Raw genomic sequence first — 8,489 nt, forward strand, 5'->3', positions numbered from 1 at the left:
CCATTCAGTTTTCCTTCTATCATGTTCCGTCCAATTGGGATTATGTTCTAGGCCCTGGATTCAAATATTTTGGATCCCATGTCTCTGGAAATGTTTAATTAGAGTAACGTTCCTTGAGTTCCTTGGGGAAGTACGGATATTGTACTTTTGCTGATGTAATCTGCTCCTAATGGAGTTTTTGGTTTGCCCTACATACTGTCCCTTGCATTAATTGCACGTAATTACGTAAATGCAATTGGTGTGGTTAAGAGGTATGTAGGGTATTGTATACGCTCTTTGTTTTCCTTTTTGTTTGACTAGTTTGGGTCTGGAAAATTTGGGTCTGTGAAACCATTGTTTGAGTTTCATTGAGGGGAGGCGGCTCTTAACTAACATATCCCTAAGGTTAGGGTTTCTTTTGTAAGCTGATAAGATGTTGAGACCTGTCGCGTTATTGAAGATTTTTGTGAAGTTGTCTTTAATTTTTTTGTTTAGTCTTGTTGTAGTGGCGTAAAGGTAAAGGCCGCTGGAATTCGTGTTTGTTGGTCTGGTGTTTGTTGTGACCTTGGGTTTGCTTTTTTCGTTTGGTAGTTTTTGTATATTCTTTTGAGTTTGGATTTGGTATATCCCCTGTTTCGGAGAGCCCTAAATAGGGTTTGCTGGGCCCTTTCCAAATCCGTTCTTCTAGAACACATTCTCGAGAATCTGAACAGTTGTGCTCTAACTATTCCTTCGAATGTGTGTTTTGGGTGGTAACTGTCGTGGTGGAGTAGCGCATGCATGTCCGTGTCTTTAAAGAAGACTTTAGTATCTAGTCTTTGTGTGGAATTACATTCCGGTCCTTTGAAAACCGTGGTATCTAGGGAGTTGACCTCGGTGGGGTTTATTGTCGCTTTGACCTTAATTAGCTTGTGGTGGTCGTTGAGGTGTTGCAGAAATTCTTGGAAGTCGTTCCTACTGTGTTCCCATATTCCCCAAATATCATCTAAGTACCTAAAGTATTTAAGTGGTAATTTGTTGCATTTGGGGAAGACTGTTTCTTCCCAGTGTGCCATGTATATATGTTGGCGTATGAGGGAGCGAATCTTTTACCCATTGCTGTACCTTTTGTTTGGAGGTAATATTCCCCTGCAAATTCGAAGTCATTGCGTGTTAAGTTGATTTCTAATAGTTGAAGAATGGCCTCATCTGGTCTTGTGATGTCTTGGTGTTTTTTGAATTTCTCCCTTACTGCTTGTAATCCCGATTGAGTTTCGATGTTTGTATATAAGCTAACTACATCCATTGTAAAGAGAACGGCTCCTATTGGGATTTTTATCTCTTTGAGTTTGTTGATAAAGTCGTATGTATCTTTAATGTAGCTATCGTGTTGGGTTGATAGTGGATTTAGATAGTGTTCAATTAATTCCGCCGTTCTGTAAGACTCGCTTCCGCAATCCGATACGATTGGGCGTCCCGGGGGCATGTAAGGGGTTGGCCATTCTTCTTTGGGTTTGTGAATTTTGGGCAATAGGTAGAATCTTCTTGTTCTAGGGTTATGTTCTCCTAATAAGTGTTTAACTTGTTTTGGTTCGAGGATGCCTTCTCTACCCATTTTTTCAATTATCTGTTTGATTTGGGGGATAGTTTCTGCGTGAATTGGCTTTGAAATCTTGACGTAAAATTTTTGTCTTGTAGTTGTCGTTGTCCTTCTAGTATATATTCTGTTCTGTCCATTTACTACTATCGAGTTACCCTTGTCTGCTGGTTTTAGAACTATGTTTTTCCTAGTGGTTAGTCCTTCTAAGGCTCGTATTTCTGAAGAAGAAAGGTTAGGCTTAGGTAGTTGTGGGTGGGAGGTGAAGTGTTTTAACTGTTTTTCATTTTCCTCAAAAAAGTCCCAAATTTTATTCGGTAATTTTTGTGGTGGGGGTCTCCAATTTGAACGTTCGCTGAAGGGAATTTTTTGTTTAACGTCCCTCTCTCCCCCAAAGAATATTGCTCTTTCCATATTTTGGTGGAATTTGCTTAGTTCTGTGCATATTAGGTTTCTATCCTGTGCTTTTGTCTGGTGATAGGGAATGAAGGATAGGCCTTTATTCAGTAGTGATAGTTCTGCCGGTGATAAGGTGTAAATTTGGGAGAGGTTTATGACCGTGTTGTCTTTCTCCATTGGTTCCGGTTCCTTTTCTTTTGTAACTGTTTTTTGTATAGTTGGGGGTCTCCGATTTGTGGGTTGTATATTTATGAAGGTTTAAATTTTTTCGGTAGCTTGTTTAACGGTATGTTCTTGTAATGTTTTTAAGTTCCGGTTTCCCCATTTAATCGCTGTGTTCCAAGCTTCACTCCATTCATCTCTGGATATGGCCATGATGTCTGTTTGTATTGATGTTAAATCTCTTTGATAGCCGATTTTTTGTAAATGTACAGTTTTTAGGTAGCTGTATAGCTTTCTGGTGAGTAATTTGAAGTCCGGATTTGTGGTGTTATGGCCCAGCTCAAAAGCCACAACAAATAGAGGAAACCACACTCAAGGGAATACCAAAAAAAAGAATATTTATTAACAAAAGTATAGACTAACTTAACAAATAATAAATCATTAGAAAAGAATCAACAAATGCAACTGGCAAAACATAATGCCAGTTATTCAAACAAACGGAAGACGGCAAAAACAAAAGGGAACGCCATGCTGGGGACAAGCAACAGATCAAACAGTCCAGCCCGCGACAATCAGGAAGGGGCGGGTTTTATGCCATCTAGAGACAGTGGCCAGCTGACTCCGATTTGCGTGATGGCCTCAGCTCCACTCCACCAGGAAGTTCACCCTGCAAACACAAAGACACACCCAAACATCCTGACAGACATAAAGACAGGGTCCCCACTGGAACCCTGGCCAACAACCACTATAAAGGCATAACATTTTAGCTTTTTTTTTTTTACTGGACAGGTCTTAAAGCTCCAGTCGGCAAGTCTGCAGATTGAGTGGATTTAGGCAAAATTTTGAATGTTTACAACTCTCATGCCCCTCCCCCACTATCAACGAATACCCTCCCACCGAGTTCGTGGCTTCGTGCTCGTCAGTGCCAGTGCACCAGATTTTCTGTGAACGCGCCCGTCTCATCAGCATCCATCAACGCCATGAAGTATTTTGTTATTGTTGTTTTGTCATTTTGGAGTAGATTGTTACGAAATGGATTACCCACCAATTAAACGTAAATAAACACCATCGTCTGTCTGAAACGCTATTATTGCTGTATGTGGCAGACATGGTCATTGTACATTTTTCTACTGCTCATAACGTTATATCAGAGCTAGTAATATAGCACATACAATAACAGTAGCTTTACTACTGTTCTTACTCTCGTAAGAAAGACAGAGTAGCATTGATTCTTCCTAAAAGCCGAACTTTCATCTGGACATGTTTATCCACCTAACGTTTCATTTACACGGATTTCAGTTCAAACAAACCTGCCCAACAAGTGCTAACGTTAGCTATCCATACCAACACATTAGGGCAAACATACATTACTAACATAACACTAAGAAATAAAGGTACTGGTTGATAAAGCACAATTACCTGTGGAATTACTATAACACTAAGAAATAAAGTAACTGGTTGATCAAGCACAATTACCTGTGGAGAAGAAATGTTGCAAGCTCTGCATCCAGCTTGAACCCAATTAAATCACGTAAATCTCTCCACCTTTCAAATGCCGATCCGATGTTGATCCTGGTTTATTTACGCACTTTCTTTCTTTACTTCTTTATTTTTTCAGCAGGTGTTCTCTTTTCCTGTGTTGTTTTTGACCTCCTAGCTCTTGACGTTAACCGAAGAATTGGAATCTTTTCCGCCATCACTCTTCATTACTGCGCGAACTTCAGGCGTGTGCATGTGATTGTAACGTGCGCGAGGGGTGGCGTGTGCACAACCTGTGATTGACAGTCAGATCTCACACCCCCCTGCGCTGATTGGACCCGATGATCCGGGATGGGTGGATTTTTCCAAAACAAATAACACGCTCCAGGTGGAGTTAGAAGCTCGGTCTTTTTTCTAAAACCACTTTATTTATGTTGTTCTGTCGGATTATAGTGTCGATTTCACTGAATATGATCAAAAAATTGTTGCCGACGGGAGCTTTAACTTATTTCTCAAAGTTATACTTACACAACTGTCGATACACTCAATACAAAGTCTTTTGAACAGTACTTGCTCAGGCATGCTCCATCCTGTAGCCTCACAACTCATCCCTGCAACTGGTACCTGGAAGCGATTTAAGAGTGAGATAGAGACACCAGAACGAAGAATTATAGAACAATCACTGACATGGGGCTCTGGACAAAGCATCCGCATTAATGTTATCTCTACCCCTTACATGACTTACATCCAAGTTATATGACTGAAGAAATAACGACCATCTAATAAGCCTCTGATTTGGGCAGCGCAACGAGTTCAAAAATGTCAGTGGATTGTGGTCTGTATAAATGATCACTGGGCCTGAACCAACATACACCTCGAAGTGTTGTAAAGACAAAATCAGAGCCAACGCTTCTTTTTCAATTACTGAATAATTCAACTGATGTTTGTTGAATTTTTTCGAATAAAAACCCACAGGTCGGTCAATACCAAACTCATCTTGCTGTAACAACACCCCCCCTGCTCCCACATGACTAGCATCCACCTGAAGTTTAAATGGTCTGTCCATTAAAGGAGCAGCCAAAACAGGAGCATTGCACAAAATTGCCTTCACATTCTCAAAAGCTGTCTGGCAGGCAGGAGACCAGATGTATTTTACCTTACCCTTCAAAATTTCCGTCAAAAGTGCCACCACATTTGAAAAATTTCTACAGAAACCTCTGTAGTAACCCACCAAACCCAGAAATCTCATAAGATCTTTTTTCGTAGCTGGAGGAGGATAACACTCAACTGCCTGTACTTTTGCCTGCAATAGACGCACTGTACCCTGCCCAACCTGCCGACCAAGGTATGTCACTGTCACTCGTGCAAACTCACACTTCGCTAAGTTTATCGTGAGGCGTGCCTCAGCCAAACGTTTAAACAGTGCTTTCACACGCTGCACATGAGAAGACCAAGTATCAGAATAAATAACCACATCATCCAAGTACACTGCACAGCCATGCAAATTTCCAACAACTTTATTCATCAACCGTTGAAAAGTTGCAGGTGAATTTCGCAACCCAAAAGGCATAACTGAATAAGAATATAGCCCAGTTGGCGTGATAAAGGCTGCGATCTCTCGTGCTCTTTGAGAAAGAGGGACCTGCCAATAACCTTTCAACAGGTCAAATTTGCTGATAAATTTCGCAGCACCAACTTGGTCAATACAGTCGTCTATTCGTGGCAGAGGATAAGAATCTGGCTTAGTGACACTGTTGACCTTCCTAAAATCAGAACAAAACCGAGGGGTATTATCTGATTTCGGAACCAGTAAGCAAGGTGACGCCCAACTTGATGATGACGGTTCAGCAATACCATTTTTCAACATATAATCAACTTCAGCATCCAAAACTTTACGCTTTTCCGGGCTCAATCGATAAAAACGCTGTTTAATCGGCTTTACATCTCCCACCACTTCGATGTCATGCTCCAAAACATGTGTACGAGATGGAACATCTCCAAACAGACTGGAATACTCCTGTATAACCTCTATTAATTCTGTACGCTGAAGCTCTGACAAGTTAGACAATACACTGTTTAACTCTGTAAGTACCTTAGAGTTTTTAAGCCGACCAGTTAACAAAGGTGAGTCATGTCTAGGTAAATCATCCTCACAAACAGTTTCACTACCAGACATCAGTGTGTTACAAACACACACTGGATGAGCGTCATCTGCCGGTGGACTCAGTTCCTGAGATACCCGGACATGATATGCCTTTAACAAGTTGACATGACAAAGTTGATGGTTTTTCCTACGTTCTGGAGTGGCAATCAGATAGTTTAGCTCTGACAATTTCTTCACTACTGTGTACGGGCCTAAAAACTTTGCTTGCAATGGTGAACCCACAATAGGTAATAATGCCAAAACCTGGTCACCCTCACAAAAGCTACGCTGCTCTGCTCTACGGTCATAAAGACGTTTCATCTTCTCCTGTGCCGAAGTCTGCTTTTCCCTGGCTAACTCCGTAGCACAGTAAAGTCGATGTCTAAAACCATTGACATAATCAATCAAATTTTGAGGTGGCTGAGACTCTTTCCACTCATTTTGCAGAGCAGCTAAAGGTCCCCGAACAGTATGACCGAAAACCAAATCGTTTGGACAGAAATGTGTACTCTCCTGCACAACCTCTCTTGCTGCCAGCAACAACCATGGTAATCCATCCTCCCAATCAGCATCCATCTGCACACAGTATGCCCTCATCATTGATTTTAAGGTCTGATGGAACCGTTACAGCGCTCCTTGGCTTTGCGCATGATACGCAGACGACTGGTTGTGTTGCACATGCAACAGTTTTAATACCTGTGCAAACAAATGAGAGGAGAAATTCGACCCTTGGTCACTCTGAATAGTTTTAGGTATGCCAAAGATGGAAATAAACTGACCCAGAGCCCGCACAACTGCTTTTGCTGTTAGCGTACGTAATGTATATGCTGCTGGATATCTGGTACTACGGCACATAACAGTTAACAAATACATCGCACCTGACCTTGAACGAGAGAGAGGACCAACACAATCAACAATCAGGTGCTCAAATGGCTGGCTTACCACAGGGATCGGATACAGGGGAGCAACTTTAATTCCCTGATTTGGCTTGCCAGTTAACTGACAAGTGTGGCACGTTTTGATGTAACTCGCAACACTTTTCTTAACCCGCGGCCAAAAAAAATGTCTGAGAACACGATCATACGTTTTCCCAACCCCCATGTGCCCGACTCATCATGAGCAACCCGCAAAACCAAATCACGAAATTTGGAGGGCACAACAATCTGATACACAGGATCTCCAACAAAACCCTCACAATGTGGCAGCCAATTCCGAACTAGTACCTCATTTTGTAAGAAGTAACCATGTGCACGATTTTTCACCTCATCCACCTCTAGAACAGACTGGAACAGCTCCCTCAGCGTTACGTCAGCTCTTTGCTCACGTGCCAGTTCGCTATGGGAGACCGACAAGGGAGTGTTAGACAAAGTCATTTCAAACAACTCGGATTCCTCACCCTCTGTGTTTTCCACCTCTACCGAATCTGCAATGTCAGTGGTCCGCTTCATGGTGCGCGTCACAGCGCAAGCCGTGAACACTTCAGGAAACTGCTTTTCATTCTCATCAGGGCCGTTACTACCCAGCGGTACTGGAACCACCACTGGATGTACTGGGCTGCTTCCCCAAACACGTGCACCTGCCACATCATTTCCCAGAATCACGGTGACACCATCTATAGGCAAAGCCGGAAGCACTCCCATTTTAACTTCTCCCTCAAACAACTCTGAATAGAGCACAAGTTTATGTACAGGAACATGAAAAATAGACATACCCATGCCCAAAACAGGTACAAAAGATCTAGTATCTGTTTCCTCAGAAAACGGCAAAACAGACCCTAGGACAAATGAATCAAATGCTCCTGTGTCCCTTAAAATAGTCACTGGCACTCTCTCGTTATTTCCAACCAAAGACACATGTCCTTTTGAAATAAACGGCAAGTATGAGCCTAAATCAGGCTTTGACGACACAGATGGTAACTCGACACTCGATTGATCTAGGAGCACATTATAACCTGGCGCCGCACAAGCCACCGGTTTTACATGATTCATATCTTGCCTATTCCGCGACTTAAACGCCACGCATTCTCTCTTCCAATGACCATATTTATGACAGAAATGACACTCAGAGTCACAGAGTCCATGATCAACTCTCTGTTCCCGAGGAAAATCTCCACCTGACCGCTTAGAAAAAAACATCCCCCCAGCAGGCGCAACGTCTCTCCCAGCACCAGGACGCGTAAGGACATCCACATCACCCCTACACTTGTGGGTCAAAAAATAATCATCCGCAAGGGCAGCAGCCTCCCCTGCTGTCCTTACCTTTTGTTCACTTATGTACATGGCAATTCGTTCTGGAACTGAATTTTTAAACTGTTCAAGTACCATCAAATTACACAAGTCATCAAAATCTTTCACCCCTAATGCCGAACAACATCGACTAAAGTGAGTCACCAAATCACGGGCAAACTCAAGATATGGTTTATCTCCCTTTTTCCAACTCCTAAAACTGAGTGTATGCTTCAGGGACTAATTCATACACTTTCAGTACAGCCGTTTTAACCTTGTCATAATCACCGCTGTCTTCCAGAGACAACGAGGAGAAAACCTCCTGAGCACGCCCAGTTAACACACATTGTAGTAAAACGATACGGTCTGAATCGACCCAGCCCCTCGCGTCTGCAATACGCTCAAACCAAGTGAAAAACACATCAACGTCCTTCTCATTAAATTTAGGCACCAAGCGCAAACAGTTCAAAATATCACGTGAACTATCGCTGTCTCGAGGCAACTCTTCATTCCCTGAGAAGTCATA

The sequence above is a fragment of the Siphateles boraxobius genome, unplaced genomic scaffold (genome assembly GCF_051911475.1).
Source record: "Siphateles boraxobius isolate OS27281-9 unplaced genomic scaffold, OSU_SipBor_1 52, whole genome shotgun sequence".
NCBI classification, from domain to species: Eukaryota; Metazoa; Chordata; class Actinopteri; order Cypriniformes; family Leuciscidae; genus Siphateles; species Siphateles boraxobius.